A 25,184-nucleotide genomic window follows, 5' to 3' on the forward strand; every position below is an offset into this window, starting at 1 on the left:
CTACTTGGGAGGCAGAGGCAGGAGAATCGTTTGAACCCGGGAGGCGGAGGTTGCAGTGAGCCAAGATTGAGCCATTGCACTCAAGCCTGGGGTACAAGAGCGAGACTTCTTTCAAAAAAAGCCAAACGAACAAACAAACAAACAAACAAACAAACAAAAACTTCTACATTTCAAGTTAAACTTTAAATTGAAATGCTAGTTTGGGTATATTTTCCACCAAGCATGTGTCTCCAAGCAGCAATTCCCTATTTGCTTATGTCTTGTAATATCTTGAACTTGATATTCTTCTAGGAATAATTCCTAATGGGACACCAGGATAATCAATGAAATAGAAAAAAAATTGAAATTTAAAACAACAACAAAAAACAAAACACCTAGACATGTGCCCTGATTACTCAATAGAGTTAATCAGAATTCTGGTGAAGTCAGGTGAGCATATCATTATTTTTATTGCTAACCAGGTGATTCTAATATACAGCCAGGATTGCGAATCATTGTGATAGAAAAATGACATTTTGTGGGATCTATTCATTCACCTAGGCATTAACAAATGTTTACTTTGAAAATACCCTGTGCCAGTGACTGCTTGCAAAAAATAAAAATAAAAAAAATCTCAATTTTTAAGGAGTTCAGAGACTGACAGTACAGAACAGAAAGCTAGACATAAAAAGCCTCCAAGACTTATTATAATTTTTTTCCTGATAAGTTTTATAAAATAATACAGGTAATTTTCACATGGAACTGTTCAACTCACTGGACCTTATCATATAATTGTTTTGAATTGGAATCACATATAGCCCATAGCATGGCACCTTGGGCAGAAGATGCATTTACAACTATGTGTCAAGTTGATGTTCATATATGAAGTGACTTTTCTCCCATAATAAATTCTTTTTTAAATAAAATCTAGCAGATACTGAGACAGATTAATAAAGGTCTGTTAAGCTTATGTACTTAATTTTTGTGTTTGCAGCCTTATTATATCCCCTTTCTGTCTGAGTAGATATATCTGCCTCTAAGACAGATCCGTCTCTGAATAATAATGGATTTTAAAGTTAATCTAATCACTATTATGTTTGAGATTTAAATGCAATAATAGCAGTTGCTTTTGTTAATGTAAAATTGTACCTTCTTTTGAAGTGATGAAAACAGAAATAGTAACTTCAGGGTCAGGAAATGTAATCTAGACAATCTTCCACAGCTTTCTTGTCTACACAACAAGAAGTTTGTTTAAAATGGGACAAGTCACTTCATCTTTCTATTAAATAGAATCATCCACTAATAGCAAGGACTGTGCTAGATGTATAGGTAAAAATGCATAAAATGAAGTGATTTTACCTACAAAAGAAGTAGCTGAACCAGTTAGGCTATAAGTTCCTTACCAAAACCAAATTTTATTATTCTAAAATTCTAGAGCTAGAGGAGGCAAGAGCGTGGAAGTCCTCAAAGCAGGATTTTGGTCTTTTGCCAGATCTGTGACTTGAGTAACACTCTCAGCATTAGTCGTTGTTCTGTATAATGTTAGAATAATACTGACAGTGTTATTTTATATGGTTCTGAAGATTGCTCGAAATGTTTGTAACACTTTTAGGAAATAAAATTTACTTGGTAAACAATAAAAAATGATAAGGATATAACTATATAATTTATTCTAAATTAAATTTATTCTAAGTACTTTGAAATAATTTAATAAGGTAGGGAGCAATTCTCAAACTCCATATATAGTAATCACCTGGTGTGATTATTCAGCCATGTAAACTGCATTTTTAATTTTCAAGATCATGCTTTTAAAAAGCCCGTTAGCTGCAGATAAACAAAAAAATGCATGGGATTCAGTGGACTTTTTCGTTTTTATTTTTTAACTTAAGAAAAGCACATATACAGGTATTTGTCACTAGGTAGACTATTATTTTTGGAAATCAGAGCATTTCCCTTGTTAAGGGAAACTGATTTGGCAAATGTAGATGGATAGCTTTTTAGAAAAACATACCATTTGATAGAAACAAATAAGTGAAACACCCATGATGTTTCCAGTGTCATTACTATTACACATGTTTCTATCATAATTGCCATCTTCAGGAAGCATACACTACACACAAGCCAATTTTGTTTGTTTGTTTGTTTGTTTTGAGACAGAGTCTCACTCTGTCGCCCAGGCTGGAGTGCAGTCATGTGATCACAGCTCACTGCAACCTGCACCTCCCGGGTTCAAGCAATTCTCCTGCCTCAGCCTCCTGAGTAGCTGGGATTACAGGCACGCGCCACCATGCCTGGCACACAAGCCACTTTCTAAACATTTTTCTTTTTACTTGGATTAGAGAATGCCAAGTATTCTGAATTAAAAATTTCTGTTAGAGAACATCTTCTTAAATTGACAGACATTAAAGTAAACATAATAATAATTCACATTTTCAACTGTCATATCAGCAACAATTTAAACAGTTGTTATTCTCAGTGTTGAAAAAATGTGAAGAAACCTCATATACTTCTCTTCAAAGTGAATGTAGCTTCATTATTTTCAGAGGCCCAATCAGCTATCAGGGTAGAGCACCCACACTTGTCTTCACACACTACTATTTGGCCCAGAAATTCTACTTTAGGAATTTATCCTAGGCATACACGCCCATGAATCTGCAACTTTTAAGTATAAGAATGTTTACTGCACTATTATTTGTGATAGCAAAAACCTGAAAACACCCAATTACCAATGGCAAAAATAGTAAATAAGTAATGGTATATCCATAATGATATGCAGCCATGCAAAATAATTGAACTGATTTGAAATAAAGTTCAAGATATATTGATAAATGTAAAAATCAATTTGTAGCACTATATGTAAAGTACTATCTCATTTGTGTTTTTAAGTGTGTGGAGGTTTTCCACATATATTAATATAGGTCTATAGATAACTATGCAGGGATACGCTTATGTACCTACACATTTCTGGAAGGATTTGAAAAAGACTGTGTGTGTGTATGTGTGTGTGCATAAACATATGTTTGTTTAGTGAAGGACTTTCTGCATTTCTTAGTGTTTATATTGTAAGTTTTATAATAATGAAAAGAGACAGAAAGAGTTAAGATACAATATAGCATGCTAATAAAGAAATATTGTCTTATAGTAAAGGATAGCATTTAATGAAAGCTGTTGCTAAGAGAAAAAGTTTTATAAGAGTGGGACAGAAGAGGTAATGGGTTAGGAAAGCTCATAGTCTGTCGTTTTTGAGTACTGAAGAAACGATACTATGCTTGTGTGGATGCAGTGATTTAAATCTTGTCATGTATGTAATTCAGAAACAAAAGAGTGAAGTTAACTCCATCCTGTCTTGCCTGAGCCACCTTAATGATAAGTACCATAAATGATATCTGCCACACGATGTGGCCGAAGATCAATCATTTATTCCCTCAACTAATATTGAAAACCTACTAAGTGCTCAGTGCTATACCCATAAGTCAGGCTCTCCTTTAACAATTAGGCAATTGGCTCAATCTTCAATGTAAAGATTGAAAAATTAAAAAGAGAAAAAGAGCAGAGCACTCAACTCAGCATATACTAATTGTTGAATGAACCGAAGCTATTATTGTTTGCTTTTCCAGGTAGCTTTCCTTACTGAATACATGTGGATTTAGGGGAGGGTGATCAAGTGCTGGAGCAAACATTTTCCTGATTGTACTTTCACAGAAAAATCTGTGAGCAAATAAATAATGATATAAGTTGCAAATCTCTTAATAAACCTAAAGATTCTTGCCACAAATTTCCCAATGCATACATATCCTATCAATCTAACAGCTCTGATTTTCTAAGACTTTAAATTTGATTTTCAATTTATACTTTAAAAAAAAAAAGGTCAAATGAATTCCAACTGAAAAAGGTCATGGGAACTCCTTGTGCTAAATTTGAAATCTGGCTGGAAAAATTGCAATCCTGTCTGAACATCCATTTTATCAATGCAGACAAAAATGCCTACTTCACTGTGTTGTCATGGGGCTTTGTCCTTCAGTGCTGTAATATATATAAAGCATCTAGCACAGTGCCTCATAGAGCCAACGTTTAAAAATGGTATGTATTGTAATAATGATGATAAGGATGATTTCATGATGATTTCTGAAATACAGTATATTTTGATTCATTTAAAAACACGGTGTCTTTTATTCTTTTAATGTGTCTTTATTTTCACTTAAAACCAAGTTTGAAACTAAATAATTCTCTCTCACTAAAATCATGTCAGAGTTAGATCAGCATTGTGTTAAAAGGATGTACGCCATCAACAATAGACATATGATAAATCATTTTTAAAGGAGCTGGTCCAACAGAAAGTGCCCGCACGTTATGGTTTATGCTGTCTGCTGACCTTTAACTCTGTATATTTAACTGTGGAAATCGGACTTAAATTATTCATACTTATTTCTTTTAATAATTTATAATATAACTTTCTTTTGAAGACATTAGAAATATGGAATAATGTTGCCACAGTATTCAAAATAACTTTTTTTTTGGAACAATGCTGTATTTGAAAAAAAGAAATAGTTTACATGTGTTCAGTCTGTCCTTCCAGCCGCTGTGTCTATTTTGCAAACATATAAAGTATGAAACTGGCTAAGAGACATTTTTGGTCAAAATACAGATCTATTTTGGTATGTGGCTAAAAGTAGCTTAAATAAAAAGCTGTGTATCTAACCATAGCTAAACATTTATTTCTTTGAGGATTATTGACATAACAGAAGAGGTAAAATTTTTTTCAGAAGCCATGTTATGTGAAAATTATTGCTAGAATACTTCAAATTTTTAATGATATAGACCAGATAATTCCAGACGATGTAAATCAAAGAGAGAGAGAGAAAAATCCATGATCAAGAAATCTGCATTACTCAAAGCAATGCCTAATTATATAAAGGGTGGGTTCTGCCCCTTTACTTGAAGTTCTGGATTTTTTTTTTTTTTTTGACAAAGTCTCACTCTGTCACCCAGGGTGGAGTGCAGTGGCAAGAACTTGGTTCACTGCAACCTTCGCCTCACAGGTTCAAGTGATTCTCCTGCCTCAGCCTCTCGAGTAGCTGGGATTACAGGCGCCCGCCACCATGCCAGGCTAATTCTTTGTTTAGTAGACACAGGATTTCTCCACGTTAGCCAGGCTGGTCTTGAACTCCTGACCTCAAGTAATCTGCCCACCTTGGCCTCGTGCTGGGATTATAGGTGTAAACCACCACACCCAGCCAGGACTTGTTTTTTTTTTTTTTTCTGTCAAATTTGTATTCTGATCATTTTCTGAGCATTTCCTATTCATATAAAAATTAATTCATAGCAGAGACTGCTGAACAGCTTAGCCTGGTATCAGAGAAAACTCCACGGCTTGAGTTAGAACTTGATCAATTAACAGACTTGTATAAAATTGTAGCTTTTTTGCTTTTAATATTAAAGGGAAGTTCCTTGCTTTTCAAAATCTTGTCATTTGACTTGCATGATAGACACCGTGGGCTATTTTTTAGTTCAGATTTGAAATGTAAAATATTTTCAATTATTGATAACTTGGAATAAATACATTTGTTCTTATGATTTTGCCACATTTTCCACTTCCTTTTCGAAATGAGAAAGCTCTGTGGCCCTCATGGAAAATTTCTCCCTGGCATGGAATCTTGCAAGAAATTCAGTCACTTATGCTTGACTCCTGCTCTCAACTGTAAATCATTTTTAAAGGGTTACAAGTTAATTTTATTCTTTTTACCTTGACATCAAACAAGCCAAATGGAATATTCTTTCCCTTCCTTATTAAAATTGCCAAAATGTTCCTTTAATTGTGTAAAAAGTTGCCACTTAAACTTCCTGAAGCATGATGAGTTAAAGACAAATATTTGGGCTTTTGGAAATTTGATGATGATATTAAATAATTTCTTGCCTGATAGTGTAGTGGGTTGAATGGATGCATGTCCATGTCCCAATCTCAGGAACCTATGAATACAACCTTATTTGCAAAACAGGTTTTGAAAATGTAAATAAATTGAGGATTTTTGAGATGAAATCACCCTGATTAATCTAGATGGGACCCAAATCCAATGACAAGCACTCCTCTAAGAGACAGAAGAAGAGAAGCCATGCGAAAGGAGACCGCCATGTGAATATGGAAGCAGACATTAGAGTGGTGCAGCCACAGGCCAAGCAACCCCTGGAGCCCCCAGAGGCTGCAAGAGGCACAGAAAGATCCTTCCCTAAGAGTCTCCTGAGGGAGCTCAGCCTTGCCTACCCTGATCGTTGACTTTTGGCTTCCTGAAAAGAGAACGATTAATTTTTCTTCTTTCAAACTATCAAGTTCATGATAGTTTGACATGGCAGTATTGAGAAACTCATACAGCTGGTAAAATGTAGGCTGCTTACCTGGAAACACTTAGATACATGTAATGGATTTCAACCTAAGATCAAGGTGACTTATACGAACGACCCCTTTTCCCTGTTATTCGAATAAGATAATTCTTCATTTTGAGATATTACTCTGACTTATTTTAACATTGTGAGCAGTTTTTCTCAGATGGACCCCTGCCATGAGGCATAATCTTGTAGGCAATTCTTATTGCCTGAACAATCACCATTTTTTATAAACAAGAAGATGAGCCAAGAGAGAAGAAAGTCATACAAGTGTATTTCTTGCACTGGATTTCCAAGTAGCTTGCCCCAGTGCCACCATTAACAGGACCATTTTTTTCATTTTTTTACTTCATGGAAAGAAAAGGCGTTGTATTGCAATGCCGGGGACAGAGTAGTAACCATAGATTATGATGTAAATTCATCTGGCATCTCTTGTGATTTTAAAACTTCCTACCTTGTGAAAAATCCTCTATTTTGTGAGAAACAGGAAGTCCAAGTTAAAAATCTCTGATACTGGAAATAGTAGCAGCTTCCCTAAGTTCACTACATGTGCAGTGTGGAAAACCAAGAGAGAGAATACAGGAAGTTGTAAGCCCACTGCCTGTCAATTCACTTGGTACCTCTGTGTACCAGGCACTGTGAAGACAAGCATCGGCAAATTACTGAAACTAGCTGTTTAAGGGATTCTAGGTGGGACTGGGATGCAGAACAGCAAGACAGGTGCATTGGGTGCAAGTGCCTATGGATGGTAACAGTTGAGTTTTATTCATGCAGAAAGTGGGGTTGAACCTGAGGCCTGTGGGATGGACAGTGAAAACAATGAAACAATGAAAGGACATTTCCTAAGATCCAAGGAAGGAAGAACAAGCAAGAAGTCATTGAAACTTCAAGCTAATATTTTGCAGGACAGGGAGCTGTAGTATCATTTATTCCAATCTGTTGAAATTAGAGTGGGATTGAAAGCCTTAAGAAAAAAAAAAAGCACATATTGATTAGTTTATTTGGAGACTAATGCAGATGTTAATTCACAATTAGTAAGAGATGCCTACCTACTTAAAAGTATTTAGCAACATATTTGCCTGCTAGGCTGTTTTTAATTTCAAGGAGGAAGGGTTGTGGTTACCTGATTTGTTGTTATCAGCTTCAGTCGCTTGAGTACTCTCTTAGAGTTCTCACAACGGGACTAAATTGGAAATGTAACCAGCAGGTGATCCATTAAGGACTTGAGAGCAGTTAAGTCTTCCTTTGGGATGTATACTTTTACAGCCAATAAGCCTGGCCTTACTAGCTCCTAGTCAGTTTGCTTGCCAATAATAAAGCCTCATAATGTAACAGAGTGACACCCAGTAGAGCCACTCCTCTTAGGTTTCCACCATCAATATTGACTCTAGAAAGCCTCTTAAAAAGGCATGGGATTCACTATTCTGTTAGAAGCCCTTATGGGACTCAGAAAGAAGATGACTGCCATGTCTTAGTTAGCTTGGCACAGGTTCTTGAAGATAATACTACTTTTAAAAACATTTTTAAATTATTTCCTGAAATAAAAGAGAGTCACTAAATGGCTTTAAAATTTGTGTTCAGTAATATTAATCATCTGACATCATAATGTATACATATGGCCAGACAGTTATCTCTACGATTTATGTCCTAACCAATTGATGGAAAGGTCATATAATATGTGGGAATGAGAATGACATTTGCCAGCAAGATGTAATATTACATAATAGACTGGGGAAGCTAAAATGAAAGAATAGCGATAATAATCAGTATGAAAGCAATTCAACTTTAATATTTTAAATATATTGTAATTTTTAGGGAGGCATCCCCAGATGTAATAAATGCTTCAGAAGACTGCTTCCCACTCAGTAACGGTTTTACAATTCAGTAGCAGAATAGCTCATCGTACACGTTACCTTTAAAAGGACTAAATGCACTTAAGAAACAAAAATGTTTATTGCCCATTTGCAGCAATTGTTTCTGGATGATTGTGAAATCAATTTTTAAATGGCTTTATTTTTAGTATCACGGGATGCTAACACTGGAAGGTGCTTAGAAACCATTCCCTTTCATTCTCTAATTTTGAAGAGCAAAGCGTCCTGCCTTGGCTTCTTCCTTTTGGTCTTGCTCCCTTTCCATTCATTTTCACACTGTTGGCAAAGCAAGGGATCTTTTTAAAGCCATCTGCTTAATGTCTTTCAATGGTTTCTCATTACCTACAGGAGCATTTGCCAAAGTCTGTGCCATGAACAACTAGCTCAGCCTGTTGTAATTGGCATTATTTTAAAGAAGAGGGAGTTCCACAATCATGTGTTTGACATACTGGGTTCAACACAAATGGTGCCTTTTCTGCAGGACTTCTCAAACCCTTTTATAGACAATGTTGACCAAACTTGTTTAGGCACTGAAACTTTTTTTTTTTTTCCCTTCCTCGAAGGATCTCCTGGGACTGACTTGTGATTCAAGGAATACCCTTTTACAAGCACTGGCCTGATTAATAAGGTCCACAATTCTAAGCGTGGAATACCATTCCTTCAAAACTGACCCCTGCCTTCTGGTTCAACTTCATATACCAATGCTCCATGTTTACATTCTAGATCACACTTGGAACCAACTAAAGTAAGCTTTTCTGGAAAGCTGTTCTGTTGTATCTTCCCTCTGGGGTGTTTTGGCTTTGCTTGGTTACCAACTACATGGGCCTTCCAGATTCAGTTCCAGTGTCACCACCAGGAAGCCTCTGTTTGTTTTCTCTGGGTTTTTTAGGGTTTTTTTTAGGGTTCTCTGGGTTTTTTAGGATTATCTGACCTAAGGATGGCCCACAGCCCCCTCTCCTCACTTCTCACCACAGTGGGTACCAAATGGGGCTGTCATCCTGCTAACTTGCAGGTCTCACCTCCAAAATCCCCATTTCCTTTTAATTAGGACTGTGTTTCATCCTCTTTGCCAGCACACTGCCTAGGACATTGGTGGTGCTCAGGAGAGAACAATGGACATATGGGAGGGAGGAAAGGTTAAGTGGCATGTCAGGATGACATGGCTGCATGGCATGCTTTCCAGGCCAGTGCGGGGACACTACAATGACCTATGGACATTGAAGCCACAACTCATTATAAAGAAATTCAGCAAGATGACACTATGATTAGTTCTAATTAATTAGTTTAATTACTCCCATGATTGATTTCATAATGCCCTTAGCAACTTCTAAATATATATTTTGAAGGAAAGAATAAGGACAGAACAACGTAGAAAAAAGGGTCCAAGACTATTTTTGCATTTATATGATAGAATTAAGTCCTGGGTTTTTTTTTTTTAGTAGCTAATAGTGTGTGAGCCTATTTTAATGACTGTGTGTGTGTGTATATATGTGTGTGTGTGTGTGTGTGTGTGTGTGTATGTATATATATGTTGAACACATATATGTTTAAGAGAAATTCCAAATGTATTGCAGCTAATATTTGGATATAACTATTGAGTCTGTAGTGTCTGTGGTGGCTTTTTCATGAGTCCAGGAAACATCAGAAATGATTTTACCACGGATATTAGTTATCTTGCCTCTCCTGATGAAACTGCTATTCAGTTAAGCAAGCATGTCAGTTCACTGAGAGCCAAATTAAAGTATGTTTTTTTGATGATATGTAGAAAAAGAAAGTAAAATAAGAGTAAAAATTAGATTTTTCCTCTTAAAAATGTATAAGGCTTTCTGTGTTATCTACCTCTTTTATATGGCACATTAAAAATTGGAAATAAAAATTGAATTGGACTTCTTTCAAATATAGAGCATTCTCAGTGTCTGATATATATATATATATATGCCATATATATATACACACACACAAACATATATATATATATAATCTCAGTGTTCATTATATGTAAAATCAGATACATATATAAAATAAAATACATTCTCTCAATAGACAGTGATGAAATGATATATCAGATAGTAATATCAGTTATTGTATTTGGCTAAAAGTGCACCATACAGTTTCATGATTAATGCTGCTTCTGCTGAAACATTGACCCCCAAAATATTTTCAATGAGGTATATTCATTAGAGGTCTTCCTGACTTCTTTGAGTTCTGTTCTCAGATGTTCCTGGAAATAAGTACATAGAAAAATAGATCTTTCTACTATTAATTTTGTTTTTTCAAATAATAACATTCCTAGAAAAGACAAAAGTATTTTTGAAAATTGAGTATAGAAAAGGTTTACTGAAAATAAATGTGAAGATGTAGCACATAGACTGAAAAGTTAGTAGTGAGTCTGAGGAGTTGGATGGCAGTTAGGTGGAGAAACCAACCAACCCAACAGGCAAGAAGGAGGAGGCAGAGCATGAGTCCCAGTGCCAGTGGATCATTAACCAGGAGGCAGACCTCAGGGTCCTGCTCTCTATGGCAAAATGCAAGGAGAGTGGGAGAGTTTGAATTCCAAGTTATTCCTCCACTATGTTGTGGTCAGTTATTTATTTCATGAACGTATCTTTTAATTTTTAAACTTGAAATCACAGAGAATGAAGAATTTAAAAAGGTTTAAATTCTGGCCAACATGTAATTCCAACATTTTGGGAGGCCAAGGTGGGAGGATCGCTGGAGACTGGAAGGTCAAGGCTACAGTGAGTTGAGATAGTGCCACTGCACTGCAGCCTGGACGACAAGAGTATATATATATGGCTTTAAAAGGGGGCTGTTCATGTTCCTTCTGGGATTATATAACATTGCCTTGTCCCTGGACCAGGAAGTGACTTAATGATCACCTAAAGTTCTTTCCATCTTACCATTATTATTATTCTTTCCTCAGGCAAAGTGAAAATTCATTAAATACAGGATACTTTTTTGTATGTTAAAATTCAACCACGATGGTTGTGGTCATGGAAGACAAAATGTTCCCCACGTTATCTATAAACAGAATATGGAAAGATATAACAAAACATTTAGAAGTTTCTTTTGACTTTTTCCAAATGACATGTATTTGGCTTTTCAATTTTTATTTTTATGAGAACTTTGTTTGCCTCACACATGAGAGATTTGATTACATCATGGACTGGGCAATACTGGAGAACACTGAATCCAAAACCATGTTTTATGTAAGCATTTATGTTATCCTTGAATTTCAGTTTTCCTCCTGTAAGTGTAGGTGCAGTGTGTAAGGTGGGAGGATACAAGAAGATGAATTATGGAGGAGGAGAATTAGCAGACAGCCACTGGCAGCAGGGGGCAAGAAGCCAAGTGGAAAGACCAGCATTAGAGATAACCACGTAAATGGTGGAAAATGGAAGCAATGAAACGCTGTGTTAACCTAACAATCAGTTTTGGATTTAGGTCATCAGGCTGCGTGTGGTAGAATGAAGATTTCACTTTTATTTACTAAACACTATTGGAGGGGTAAAGGTTGCCTTTAAACAGTGTCATCCCATTATTTCTATAATAGAATTGTCTCACAGAAGCCCTAAATCAAAAATTTCACTTTGGGACTATGTTTTATTGTATCCTTTCTAGAGTAGCTTGGTTCCCATCAATTTGAGATAGGCCTAATTTTATGTCCTATCTTCGACTTTAGTTTTTGTTAAGTGTATTAAACATTACTTTTTTCTGATGAAATGAGCAGTCCAGTAAATGTAGTCTCTTATCTTGTGCTTATTAACTACAGACCACGCTGGTTTAAAATATGAAGTGGTTTATGAGACACTAAATTGAAACCATCTTGGGTGAAATACATTTGAAAGACACAACACAGGCATGTATCACTTTATTTTCATTTCCGACTGTCAGCAGAAATTGGAGACAACACTCTTCCTTTCTGTTTGATTATTCTATTATCGACAGAATGAGGAGTGTTGGAGACATACATGCTGATTTAGTGTTGTGCTGATGAAACCATTCAGGTTGTGTGATGTGTCATTTTTCACTGCTGCCTTATCAAGGTGTTTCAGCTGTGCCTAAACCAGCCCTGGTAATTGCTTTAGTTGCTTGTGGCAAAGTTAGGTCAATGTCAGTCCCTAAATGACTTTTGACTGCTTCGTGTCAGATGTTCTCTCCAAAGAAAGACAGTGTAAGGGGTTTTTATACCTGGGTATGGGTGTTAATTCAAAGTCTAAATAGAAAAGCTGTTGTTTTGTTCTTCCCCTCCTATTCAAAACTTAAATGCAAATGCTGCCATTTTCTGTTTTAAAATGAAGAGAGTACAATTAATTTCATGATTCACTTCAAGTGTGATCTTATCCTATATTGATAGCTTTTTTCCCTTGGTCTTAACTGTAAATGTGAGTCAAGTACAGATTTGAACAAGTGCAGTGTACAAGTAGTTATGATGTCGGTGAGCTTCCTTATGCAATATCTGCTTAAAACCTATTTCTAATATTTATGCAACTCCAGTGCTTCTCCAAACTCTTTAAGTCTCCAATTTAGGGGTTTTTAATTATGATGATGATGTTTGGATTTGAGGAGGAATATACAATTAAAGAGGCGAATGAAGAGTGTTTTTTTTTCTTCAAAAAAAAAGCATCTATAGTTTTAATAGTTGGCTTACAAATTCGTGTTGATCAAGATTCAGAGGCACAAATATATATTTATACATCCTCCACACATGTATGGACTGGACACTGTTCTGTTCACCAGTATTCACAATATGCTGTGATCCTTTCTCTACATCACTTATTTTAATAGTTGTGTACTTCACCATTGTATAACTCTTCAGATTCAGCATTTGTTTTGTTTCCAATCTGTGCTAGTAAAAATAGTGCTATAATCAGCCTTTTGCATACATTTTAGTTCATTTGTTGAAAAATTATCTGGAAACATTTCAGACATATATTTACTGCATCAAACAGTATGTCCATTTTAAGAATTCTTAAAAATGTCATCAAGCAAACCCTCAGACTATTTCAACCCATTTATATGATCACTTAGAACATATAAGAATGTTGATTACTCCACATAACCAAAACTAGAGATAGAGTGCTTTCAAAATCTTAACCAATACAAGAAGTGGAAAGCTGCATCCCATAACGGTTTGATTTTTTTGGATGTGAGAGATGTTGAGTAATTTTTCTAGATCCAAGGACTACTTTTTATTACTATACAATTTCAGAAGATACCAAAGCAGGTCAAAGTAATGAAGATTTGAACTGGGCTGTAAAAAATGGTGCCAGAAGCCAGGTGCAGTGGCTCACGCCTGTAATCACAGCACTTTGGGAGGCCAAGGCAGGTGGATCACTTGAGGTCAGGAGTTCGAGACCAGCCTGGCCAACACGGCAAAACCGTTTCTACTAAACAAAATATATGTGTGTGTGTGTGTGTGTGTGTGTGTGCAAAAGTTAGCCAGGTGTGGTGGTGCATGTCCGTAATCCCAGCTACTCAGGAGTCTGAGGCAGGAGAATCTCTTGAACCCGGGTAGCAGAGGTTGCAGTGAGCTGAGATCACACCACTACACTCCAGCCTGAGTGACAGAGTGAGACTCCATCTCAAAAAAATAAGTAAATAAAAATAAAATAAAAAAATAAAATGGTATTAGGATTTGGGGAACGAGGAGCAAATTCAAATGTGTAAGAGAGCTTGTGGGCAACTGAGGTAAGCTTTCCAGGGTAGGGACTGTTGAGAACTAGAGAGTATATGTGCAGCATGGCTGGTGTAACTTTACAGCCACAGCCAGTAGATGATAAACTTCATAAACTGAGACTCAATGTTGTCAGATCTCCCAAAATTTAAAGAGAAGCTTGAAATAAGATCTTTATTTATACCTCCTCTTAGGGAGTGTGTTCTGTATGTTTTGCCAAAAATCTACCTGCTCTCTGAATTTGGCTCATGTACTACCTTTGTTAAACCATTGATATTCATAGATTGATAGGACATTTCATCTCAAGATAACAAAATGAATAAAAGCTGGAAAACCTTGGAGAAGTTTGATATAGAATGGGATGGTCTGGAACTCTATCTCGGAGAATTGATAGAGATGAAGAGAGGTACTGTAGATAAGTCAGGGTAGAATGAATTGATGTGCAGACTATTTTAATATGCAAGCAGAGAAGACTCTGCTGAATCTAGTTTAAAATAAAGATAAGATTGTTCCTTCAAGTGTGTTTTGTTTTGTTTATGAAAGAATTACATTAGTACTAAAGAAAGAGAGATGTAAGAAAGAGAAGTTCAGAGAAGCTGTTGTGATATTCTAGGCAAGAGATGATAAAGTGTTAGATTGAAGCAATGGTTTTAGTAATTTAGAAGGGAGAAATGAGACAAAGGCTGAAGAGGGAATTTAATAATATGTTCTAAGCCATTGCATAAAAGATGCCTTTCACTCTTGTTTCTTACGTTTTTTGCTTCTGTGATTTTAAATTGTGTATCGTTCTTCTTATAAGTATAGGTATCCCTACAGGCGATAGTTTCTCTAGATGATGGTAGATGTCAATAAATACAGAGTATATTATTCACCATTTATAATTGGATTACAAAGGCAAAACAGTGATTGGTTATATATAAGTGTTAATGATTAAAGGAAGTTATAGTTTCTCTTCTAAGTCATTACAAAGGCTTATTATATATAATATAATACATAATAATTATTCAAGGCTTCTTCAGATGACTTAAGATATTGGCAATCTGGGAACAATATAACATTAATTCGACATTGAAATGATCAATTGAGACTAAACTGTGCTCAGACTGTATAAACAAATCATCAGCAGTGGATAAAGAAGGCCAGAGGACCACATAAATCACTTTTACTCTCTTTAATAAAGTGTCTGTCATTAATTATTGGTCACATGACTAGTTACAAGGGTTAAAACAGAGATAAGGGTAAAATACTACCCAGGTTTTAAAACTTTGGGGTCTAGAATAACTGATTTTGGAGATAAGATAATTTCTATAAAACATATCAACTTGTTGAGCAGGCTTTACACTGTGGGTGGCCCATGGGATAAAATGGATAATACTGATACCTATGTAACTAATTGCATTTGTGTTACTATTTCAATTAAACTCGAATTTTATATTTTGTAACATAATTTATCCACATGGATTAAAATTTTTAAATGCTAAAAGGTATAAACGTCTTTCCCACCTGTGGTCAAAAATTTCCCAACTCTCATACTGCCTTCTGCCACTGTCTCCTAAAAGGGTAGCTATTCTGTTTATGTATCTGTTCACTTTCTCTATTTACAGGCAAAAAATGTGAAATTGTATCTATATTGTTCACCATTTTTTTCCTGTTTTACAAGAAAAGATATCATAATATGCATACCCTTTCACAGCTTTTTTTCTAACGTGGCTTTATCTCTTAGAGAACTTTGCATACCAGTACAAGGAAAGCCTACTTATGCTTGTTTATACAATACATAGCATTCCATTCCATAGATATAGCATAGTCTCTTTTACTAATTCAGTATTGACATAGACTTGGATACTTCCAGTATTTTGCTATTATACACAATGTTGTATGTGAGTGACTATAGTTGTAGGATAAATTCCTAACACATTTTTAGTAGTTGTAACACCTGCTATGTTTGTGAAATAATCTTAGCATGTCTGAATGTAACTAAGTCTAAATAGCTGTCAACTGAAGGCCTTAAGTTTTGGCTACAAATGGTACCAGTGTATCTGGCAACACTTAAACCTAGACAATTGTGCAATATAAAGTAGAGACCACTCCCTGCAGTCAGAGTTAGGAGCTCTTTTCTCTTACAGACCTGATTATCTTGCCTTTGTCATTGGCCAAATTCATCCCACTCACCTACCACTTCAGGAAGTTCTACCCTATAGCTGCCTACATTTTGACCCAATAGTGGTCTCTGAATTATCACATGACTCACACACCAGATTTAAGGTGGAACGGAGCTCAGTGGGAAGCTAAGAAATTTTCTGTAACTGCTGAACATGTCAGAACCAGTATGGAATGGACAACCTGGGTCCACCTGAACTTCCTCTCTTCCTTTTGTCTGCAGAAAAAGAAGGGCTTGATTGGACCAATTTCAGTATGAGCATCTCTACGCTGACTTTAACTCTTGCTTTTTGCAGTCAGGAAGCTGCGTTAGACCTCAGACCTGGAGAAATACCTCTACATTCTCCTGAAGAGCTCTATTCTGATTTTCATTTTTGATTTATAGAAAATATATCGTATATATTTTTTTAATTTGGAAAGAAATTGAGAAACATATTCTGAACCTAGTGTTTTATGGCATGCAGATGGAATGGGTAGTATCTGTACAGATAGATAACAATAGGAATAATTTTAAAATGTTGTATATTATGAGGTTCCCTTTTGTGAAACCCAGCCAAGAGAAAATGCCCTTTAATGGTAGATAAATATGCAATTTGACCTAGTGGCCTGTGGACCAATAATGGGAAATTCAGAAGTTTAAATCCATCAAGAGAAATGACAGCTAGTAGACCATGGAGTGATAACCACTCTAAAGCTGATTTATACGCACCTGAATATAACTAAGTAGATATGACTGGAAGAGTGGCAATTTTGCTGCTGAGTCCATATCTAGACATGCCAAAAGAAAAGAATGCTTATTTTTAAAATGATGTCCCTATTTTTAAAGTGATGTAACTATTTTGTTTGTTCATGTTGATTTTGACCTGGAATATCTCTAAAGGTCATCTTGTTATCTAGTCATATTGGTACCTAAACTGGAACAGATAGAAAATTCCTTATGGCACTTATGTGCAGCCATCATGATTTCATCACAAAGAGTGTATCTAGTCAGAGACCCCAAAGTCTAGAAGTTTGTGATCTTTCTGAATATTTGACATTCCCTTTACCTCAGCAGCTTGTTACGTGACCAAGACCATTACTAAAATGGATGGTGATTTATTAATTTCACAAATATTCGCTGAGTGTTCACCATGTATAATTTATTGTGCTAGGTGTTATGAGCAAAAAAAAAAAAATGAACAAGGCAGTCCCTGTCCCCAAGGATATGTGCACACATATTATTATAATTATAATAGGCTAAAATGGGACATGTGCCCTCAGTGCAGACATTTCAAGGAAGGAAATGTAGCTTCCAGATGGCAGATCATGACAATTGTCATGGAAAAAAATATGCCCTCTCAGTTTGTGGATATGGAGAAATAGAAACAAGGGACTCTTGTGGGTTGAATTGTGTTTTCTTAAAATTTGTATGTTGAAGTTATAATTCCCAGTACCTCAGAATGTGATTTTATCTGGAGATAGGATGTTTACAGAGGTAATCCAGTTAAAATGAGGTCACCACTGTGGGTCCTAATTCAACATGACTGGTGTCCTTATTAAAAGGGACACAGAGACACAAATGGAATGAAGACAGTGTGAACAGACACAGGGAGAAGATGGCCATCTACAAGCCAAGGAGAGGGTCCTGGAATAGATCTTTGCCTTACATGCCCCAGAAGGAACCGACTATGCCAACACCTTGCTTTTGGACTTCTAAACTGCTCAATAGTGAGACAGTTCATTTCTGTTTTTTAAGCCAACCAGTTTATGGTGCTTTATATGGCAGTGTTAGTAATCCAGTACAGAGGGATTCTGAGCAGAGGAAACCAGAGAAGGAAAGCCGGGTATAGGTTTAGAGGAATTTGGCTGGAATGTGAAGTATGCAGAGAGATAGCAGATGTGACTGAAATGGGAGTTGAATGGGATTAAGGAGAGTCTTCCAAGCCAAAGCTGTAGAACCAGAAATACAGAGTAAAGTCTCAAAGCAGGGCATGACAAATGACTGATAATGCTTATGTGGTCCAGTCTGGTCACTGGAAGAGGCTGCTCTCATTTCAAAGCAACTGACCTAGGCCCTTTCTGTGTGCCCAGATTCGATTCTATGGCCACAAGATCCTATGCCCCACAAGAACTGGGGGGATCAATATCTCCAAGTATGTGTTACTCGTTTTTGGCCTCCCTTTTTGAGAGTCTTTCTATAGGAAACAAAGAGCCATTGAAAGCTTTTGATTAGCAGTGTGACACAGTAAGAGCTATGGTTGAGGATGATTGCCTTTGATGGCTAGGAAGGGTACCAGACTGGGCAAGTGACTGGGAAGCAGTTTCAAGAATACAGGTAAGAAATAATGAGGTTTTGAATTAGGACAGCAGCTGTGGTATTAGACAGAGGATATGGCTGTGTCTTATGTCCACATTACATTTGTCATTATTCTTTGGTAACTTTGCTTCCATGACTGTTAAGGTGTTTCTTTCAATCTTGGTAAGTATGAAGAAGATAACTCCAAAGGAGTTAGAAGATAAGGAATAAAAAGAGATACTTAGCTTTGTTTATTACCCTTTTTAATGGTATTGCAGTATGTTGCAATTCCAGAAGTAGAAGTTCTCATAAAACTAAAGATAATTTGCTTATAAATATTCTGATTGATATTTGACAACTTATAGAATTTATGTGGATAAATACAGGATATTGTATTACTTTTGATAATTCTGCTATTTGAAAAATACTTATATATTTACTGCTGATATGCAATTTAATTGTATAACATGGGATTTGGGGGTATATGTTTGTGAATGCTTATCGAACTGATTAAGGAAGATACGGCAAGAGCTGACAATAAAAACTAATGGTAATGATATACAGAAATCAATTTGGATATTCTATGGTATTAAATAAAACTTAATTACATTATGCCTGCCACTGGGTAGACTAAATTCATATTTCTGTTACCTAGAGTGGTTAAACATGTTTCTGAAATCGATCAAAAATTGATATTTGGTTATTTATCATAGCAATTTCAATATTTCTTTAGGGAGTTTTAAAGAAAGCAATCCATGTAAAATACATTTTATAATGCGAGAAATGTTCAGAATATGAGCTGACTTATTGGAAATTTCAGAGAAATGTCTAAATTTTCTCGAACTTTAACTCAATATTACCCAAAGATATCATGATACCTTGTGCTGCTAACCAGATTATTTTATTGTCTTTATCTGTTGATAAATGCTACGGGTTACATTGATTTTTAGCTGTGTTATCCCTGCAAGATGCATTTTTCTATTTTCTTTGAGTTTAACTTTTAGTACCCTTTTTTTGACAGCTGCTTAATTGTACTGATTTTTTTCTAGGTCAATAATAATTTAGAGAAGAACATTTTAGTATATTTTGTTTAGAAAATATTGGCTCATAACTAGCAGTATTCTGAAAAGTCTAGCTACAAATGCTACACATTCACTGAATAGACTGCTAGATAATAAGCAGACAGGAGTAAAGATTTATTCCAAACTCATTATCTCAGAAGAGTTTCCCAGGAAGCAGACTTATAAGATGAAAATGCATTTGCAGCCAATTTATGGGGCAGTGTCCCAGGAGCAAGGCAACGTCTCTAGGGAAAGTGAAGGAACAAGGATGCAAAAGGGGGAGTTGTACTATAAGGCAGTGAGAACAATAACCCCAGCTGATCCTACCAGTGATCCCACTGGGTGTTTTCAAACTGGGATGCCCCCATCCAGCCATGAGGGCGACTGGACCCTTATGCCTACACACAAACCAGTCTCTGGACATAGCTGCCCTGAAGGTGCTGTCAGGGGTTTGAGCTTTGAGCTGCCAGCAATCACCAGTAGCTGGGAGAAATGAGTGCCTCCATCCAGAAGGAAGGGTGTAAGCGGCATTCCACAGCATCCTCTGCACTCGCAGCTCCATATGTCTATAAAACAACTGATTTCAGAAGGCACATTCAGTTTCTGGTACTAAGTAGTTCCTAATAATTGAAATATTTGCTATTTAGATTTCTCTGTTATCAGAATCTGCACGTTTTCTTTGAAAAAAATATATACATCTTTAGAAAATGAGAGAAAATGAAATCATCTAGGCTGAGCATGGTGGCCTGTAATCCCAGCACTTTGGGAGGCTGGAGCTGGCAGACTTCTTGAGCCCAGGAGTTTGAGATCCACCAGGGCAACATGGCAAAACCCTGTCTCTACAAAAAAAAAAAAAAAAAAAAAAAAAAGGAAAATTAGCCAGGTGTGGTAGTGCACGCCTGTAATCCTAGCTACATGGGAGGCTGAGCTGGGAGAATTGCCTGGACCTGGAAGGTGGAGGTTGCAGTGAGCTATAACTGCACCAGTGCACTCCCGTCTGTGTGACCAAGCAAGACCCTGTCTGAAAAGAAAACAAAAAGAAAAAGAAAAGAAAGAAAGTCTAGATATTAAATCCTTAATTTCCATGTAACTCTGAAAAATAACATTTATCATTATTAAGTGGTTCCTATGAGTACGTCAGGATTAATATCAGTAAAACTGTTTTCTTACTGGTAACTGAAAAAAATAAAAAGATATTTAGCTTTGTTCATTACCACCCCATACAAAGATCATTTGCTGTTAAGTAACTATAGGAAATACTCAATATAATATCTTTTTTTGGTATTTCTGCTTTAATATTAAACATAATAGCTTTTCTTTTCAAAATTAATCTTGTCAAAGAGGTTCCACAGTGACCTCTTTGACAAGACTTCAATTTATGATACTGAATTTAAATTTTAGGCATACGAATAAGGATGAATCATTTTAATTAGGACTTCATTTGTATTTAATAATTATTTTTAACATATAGCAAGTCTAATGTATACATCTTAACTGGATATTGTTGGTTTAGTGATTAAAACATTACGTTAGCCATCAAAAGGCCCAAATTCTGGTCCTGTATACATTTTAAATTCTATTCTCAATTCTTTGAACTATCAATACTACTGTTTATATTTTGCCTGAAGTACAATTTATATTTTTACATATATGTGTGTTTCATTTACTCAGTTAAGCTGTATGCTCCTTTCAAACAAAATTGTGTCTTCTTTGTAAATGAATGCTTTTACATCTTGAAACCTTAATTATTGTGGTGGGAAGGTGAAGATTATTTGTTTTTAGTCCTTTTGAGCTGCTATAACAAAGTATTATAGATTGAATGGCTTGTAAATGACAGAAACTTATGTCTCACAGTTCTGGAGGCTAGAAGTCTAAGATCAGGGTGTCAGCATGGTTGGGTTCTGGTGAAAGTCCTCTTCCAGGTTGCATGCTGCCACCTTCTCATTGTGTCCTCATATGGCAGAAAGCAGACAGAAGAAGCAAGCTCTCTCATGACCCTTATAAGGGCACTAATACCATTGATGAGGGCTCCATTCTCGTGACCTCATCTAATGCTATACTCCTAACACCGTCACACAGGGGCATAGGATTTAATATATGAAATTGGCAGAACACAAGCATGCAAGCCATGACAGATTTATTACTTCATACCTCTCTATTCTCGATTTTCCACTGCAAATTTTTTGTTTGTTTGTTTGTGTTTTGAGATGGAATTTTGCTCTTGTTGCCCAGCCTGGAGTGCAGTGGTGTAATCTCGGCTCACTGCAACCTGCGCCTCCTGGTTCAAGAGATTCTCCTGCCTCAACCTCCCGAGTAGCTGGGACTACAGGTGCCCACCACTACACCCGGCTAATTTTTCTGTATTTTTAGTAGAGGTGGGGTTTCATCATGTTAGCCAGGCTGGCCTCGAACTCCTGGCCTCAGCTGATCCACCTGCCTCGGCCTCTCAAATTGCTGGGATTACAGGTGTGAGCTACCACGCCGAGCCTGCAAAATTTTTAAATGTGTTACACAAAACTTCAAAATATTTATAAAGATTAAAATGAATATTTTCTGCTGACTCAAATGTCATGTTGAGGGTAGCAGGGCAGAAAAGCAAAGGACTGAAGTTTTTTATAATGTCACTGAGCAACCTAGGGGACTATTTTTTTTTTTTCACCTTTATATTCCCAGCTCTAAGAACAGTACCTGACACTCAGTTGGAACTTCTTACATACATGTATTTTAAGTAAAAATTTTATTGTAGTATTACAAAATACTCTAAATGTTAAAAAAAGAAGGATAGCATTTAAAACTCTTAACCACATTATCAATCTGGAAACATCAGGGATGCCTAAAGTTAAGAAGGAGCCATAGATAATTTATCTGCATGTAGGACAAACAAAATCCTGAAATAGTTTATTATTTCTCCCATTTCATAAGGAGCTGTAAAGTGATGACAAAGACTTTTCTGGAATGTCAAAATCATTCTTTTAACTGAAAAAAAAAATGCATCATGTATCTGGTAGCAAAAAATCACTGCTTTGAAATTGACTTAATATTATAAATAAAGATTTTAAGATATCTTTTAAGTCACTACTACCCATTTCCAAGTTACTACAGAGAACTATTTTAATTGCAAAAGTCTATTTTCTCTTTCATTTGAGAGTACCAGTGTATTCATTTTTAAAAATGGTCTGTGGTAGGCAGCACAAAGGCCTCAAGGCAGACCAGTGCCTCTAGTAGGACTGAGAGCCAGGAAGCTTTGGCTGTTCCAGGTAGCAATGTCAGATGCCAAGAGCACCTGAAAGAGCTGTTGTCAAGTCTCACGCTTTGTGAGGCATGCCCATTGCAGCCTGGTTGTCAACTGCCTTATATCCGGGGCCATGCATGCAATAGTTCCAAATGATCAAGGTAGAGACATTTCAATTTTGCTCATACTATCTCCACATGGAGTGCTAGTTTTTTGTATTTTGTTATTTTTAATTTCGTATTGGCATTATGGAGCATGAAGTGCCAGAGAATGTATAAGCTTAACACCTGCCATTTAAAATTAATTATGAAACACCTCATTTAACATTATAAACACATTACTCTATTTCATGTGCTTGAAATTTTATTTTGAAATGTGGGTGGTCCTATGCCACTTAGCTTAATTGGTTGGACTCTGGTGCTGATGAGCCTGGAGTCGCTAGTTGATTTTTCTATAAGGTCACATTAGCTTCCCATAGATAAAGCAAACAAACAAACAAAAACAAACAGCTCTTTTCCTACACTGACATTTCACAGTTAAGGGGGCATGTTATATTTTATGAAAAATATTTTCTCAAATATTTTTCCTTGCATTCACAACAACCCCAGTAGGAAAGATTGAAGAGTATTTTTATTTTTATCCTCATTTTTCAGATTATGAATTTTGGAAGAAATTCATACCTAATAGGATTAACTTAGTTGACAGAGCCAGAAATTTGCTAGGCCAGGTTCTCTGACTTTAAATCTCTTCTCTGTTATATCACACAACAACTCAAAAACTGTAGTCTGATGTTGATATGCCTTTGTCCCAGAAGTGGTTACTTTGCTTTTATTAACTAGTCAATTTGGATAGCAGTTTTGATAAGTCAGCATTTATCTTATATTGTGTCCTATATGAGTACAAATCTTTATATCCCCCATGATTTTGTTTATATCACATCACTTTAAATAGGTTTAACCCAGTTTCCTTCACCTTCAATGCGACATAATCACGATTAAGAATCCAACTTCTGATAATACTAATGAATAATGATTTCAGAAGCATACTGGATAAAATCAGAAACTAGTTTCAAAATTTCAATGATGTAGCATTTAGTAGAGTATTTTAAATATTAAAATAAATGTGTAAAGTTGTACATCTCTCGTCTTGACAATATCCTTTGGCTGTCTTGAGATTAAGGGTGTTTGAAGTCTCTGGGATCCCGTTGGAAGGATGCATGAGGCCTGCTGGAGGCTGTCCTGTTTTCTTCTGTACCTCAGTACAACAGTCTCATGGGACTAAAATGTTTTGGTTATTGGCATATAGTCTTGGTTTCACTACAGCATGGATTTGGTGAGAAAGAACAATACTGTGTCTTCTGCTACCATTGACTGCCTAGAACTTTTTCATTTTTACCAAAATGAGTAAACATACATTGTGAATCATTCTTTTTAAGGAATTGTTAAAAGAGTCATATATGACTAAAAATTGTTTTCAAAGTTTTATTCAACTCTTGCCTTCTACATTTTCTTTTGAGGTGGCGAATATAGAGAGTTTACAGAGTTTGAATACTTAAAAATAAACAGTTTATAGTCACCCTTTTTTGGTATTCTTCATTTAATGAAGAACAGTAGTTTTGATGAATAGCTCCTCTTGTTTTTAGCAATCAATCTTTATATTCTCTAATATATCGAGCTGAGCATTTTTATATGGAGAAGAATTGAGCATATTATCCCATTGCTGATTTTAAAGCCTATATAACATTTTATTTTTCTAAGGTCACATACAATAAATTAAAATACTGTAACAAATATCTTCAGATATTTGTGATTATGTAATTAATCAAGTTCATTTTTGTCAAGCTGGAATTCTTTACTGGAATATTTTCATTTCTTAAATTTCATGTTCTTGTCATATATGTAGAAAATCAGTTTAATTTAATAAATAAATGCTTGTCTAATGTGTGTACTGAATTATCTTTCTTCTTAGTTTAATTGTTTTCTTACAGAATTATAATTATTTTCTGATCAATACTGTCCCCCTCATCTCTGAAGCCTTTATCCTATATTCTTCATCCCAATATTAATCTGGTTTATATTAGGTTGGTGCAAAAGTATTTGCAGTTGTTGCCTTTAAAAGTAATGGCAGTACATAAATATTTGTTGAAATAAGCCAATTTATGGCTGAGTAACTGAGTATTGCATATGAATCAGTCCCAGCACCTAAGACATGTAAGGAATTGAAAGTTGAGGCCAACTCATTGGCTGATATTTGGTGTGCTATATTAAGTAGTGGTTACCAACGGTCTTTGCAGCAGGAATGCTTGGGTTTAAATACTGCTAGAGCCATTTCTTATTGGCCTTGACTTATTTGCTTAATTTCTGTTGCTTAGCTTGTTAATTTATAAAGATATTTTGTAAGGCTTAAACAAATTAATATATATGTAAAGTTCTTAAAATGCTCCCAATAAGTGCTAACATATTAATGTTATCTGTTACTACTATTTTTAAATAGGCTAGTTTTACCAAACCTATCAAGAAAGGCCAAGGCTACTACGTATCATGAGAAGGGA

General features: G+C 35.8%; 1 protein-coding gene across 2 annotated transcripts in view; it reads left to right on the forward strand.

Moving 5' to 3' along the window:
* The window catches only part of GPC6 (glypican 6), a 1,199,462-nt gene that overhangs the window by 446,003 nt on the left and 728,275 nt on the right, over nucleotides 1-25,184 (forward strand). The gene's annotated exons all lie outside the window — the stretch shown is intronic.

This window comes from Gorilla gorilla, chromosome 14 (assembly GCF_029281585.2).
Source record: "Gorilla gorilla gorilla isolate KB3781 chromosome 14, NHGRI_mGorGor1-v2.1_pri, whole genome shotgun sequence".
NCBI classification, from domain to species: Eukaryota; Metazoa; Chordata; class Mammalia; order Primates; family Hominidae; genus Gorilla; species Gorilla gorilla.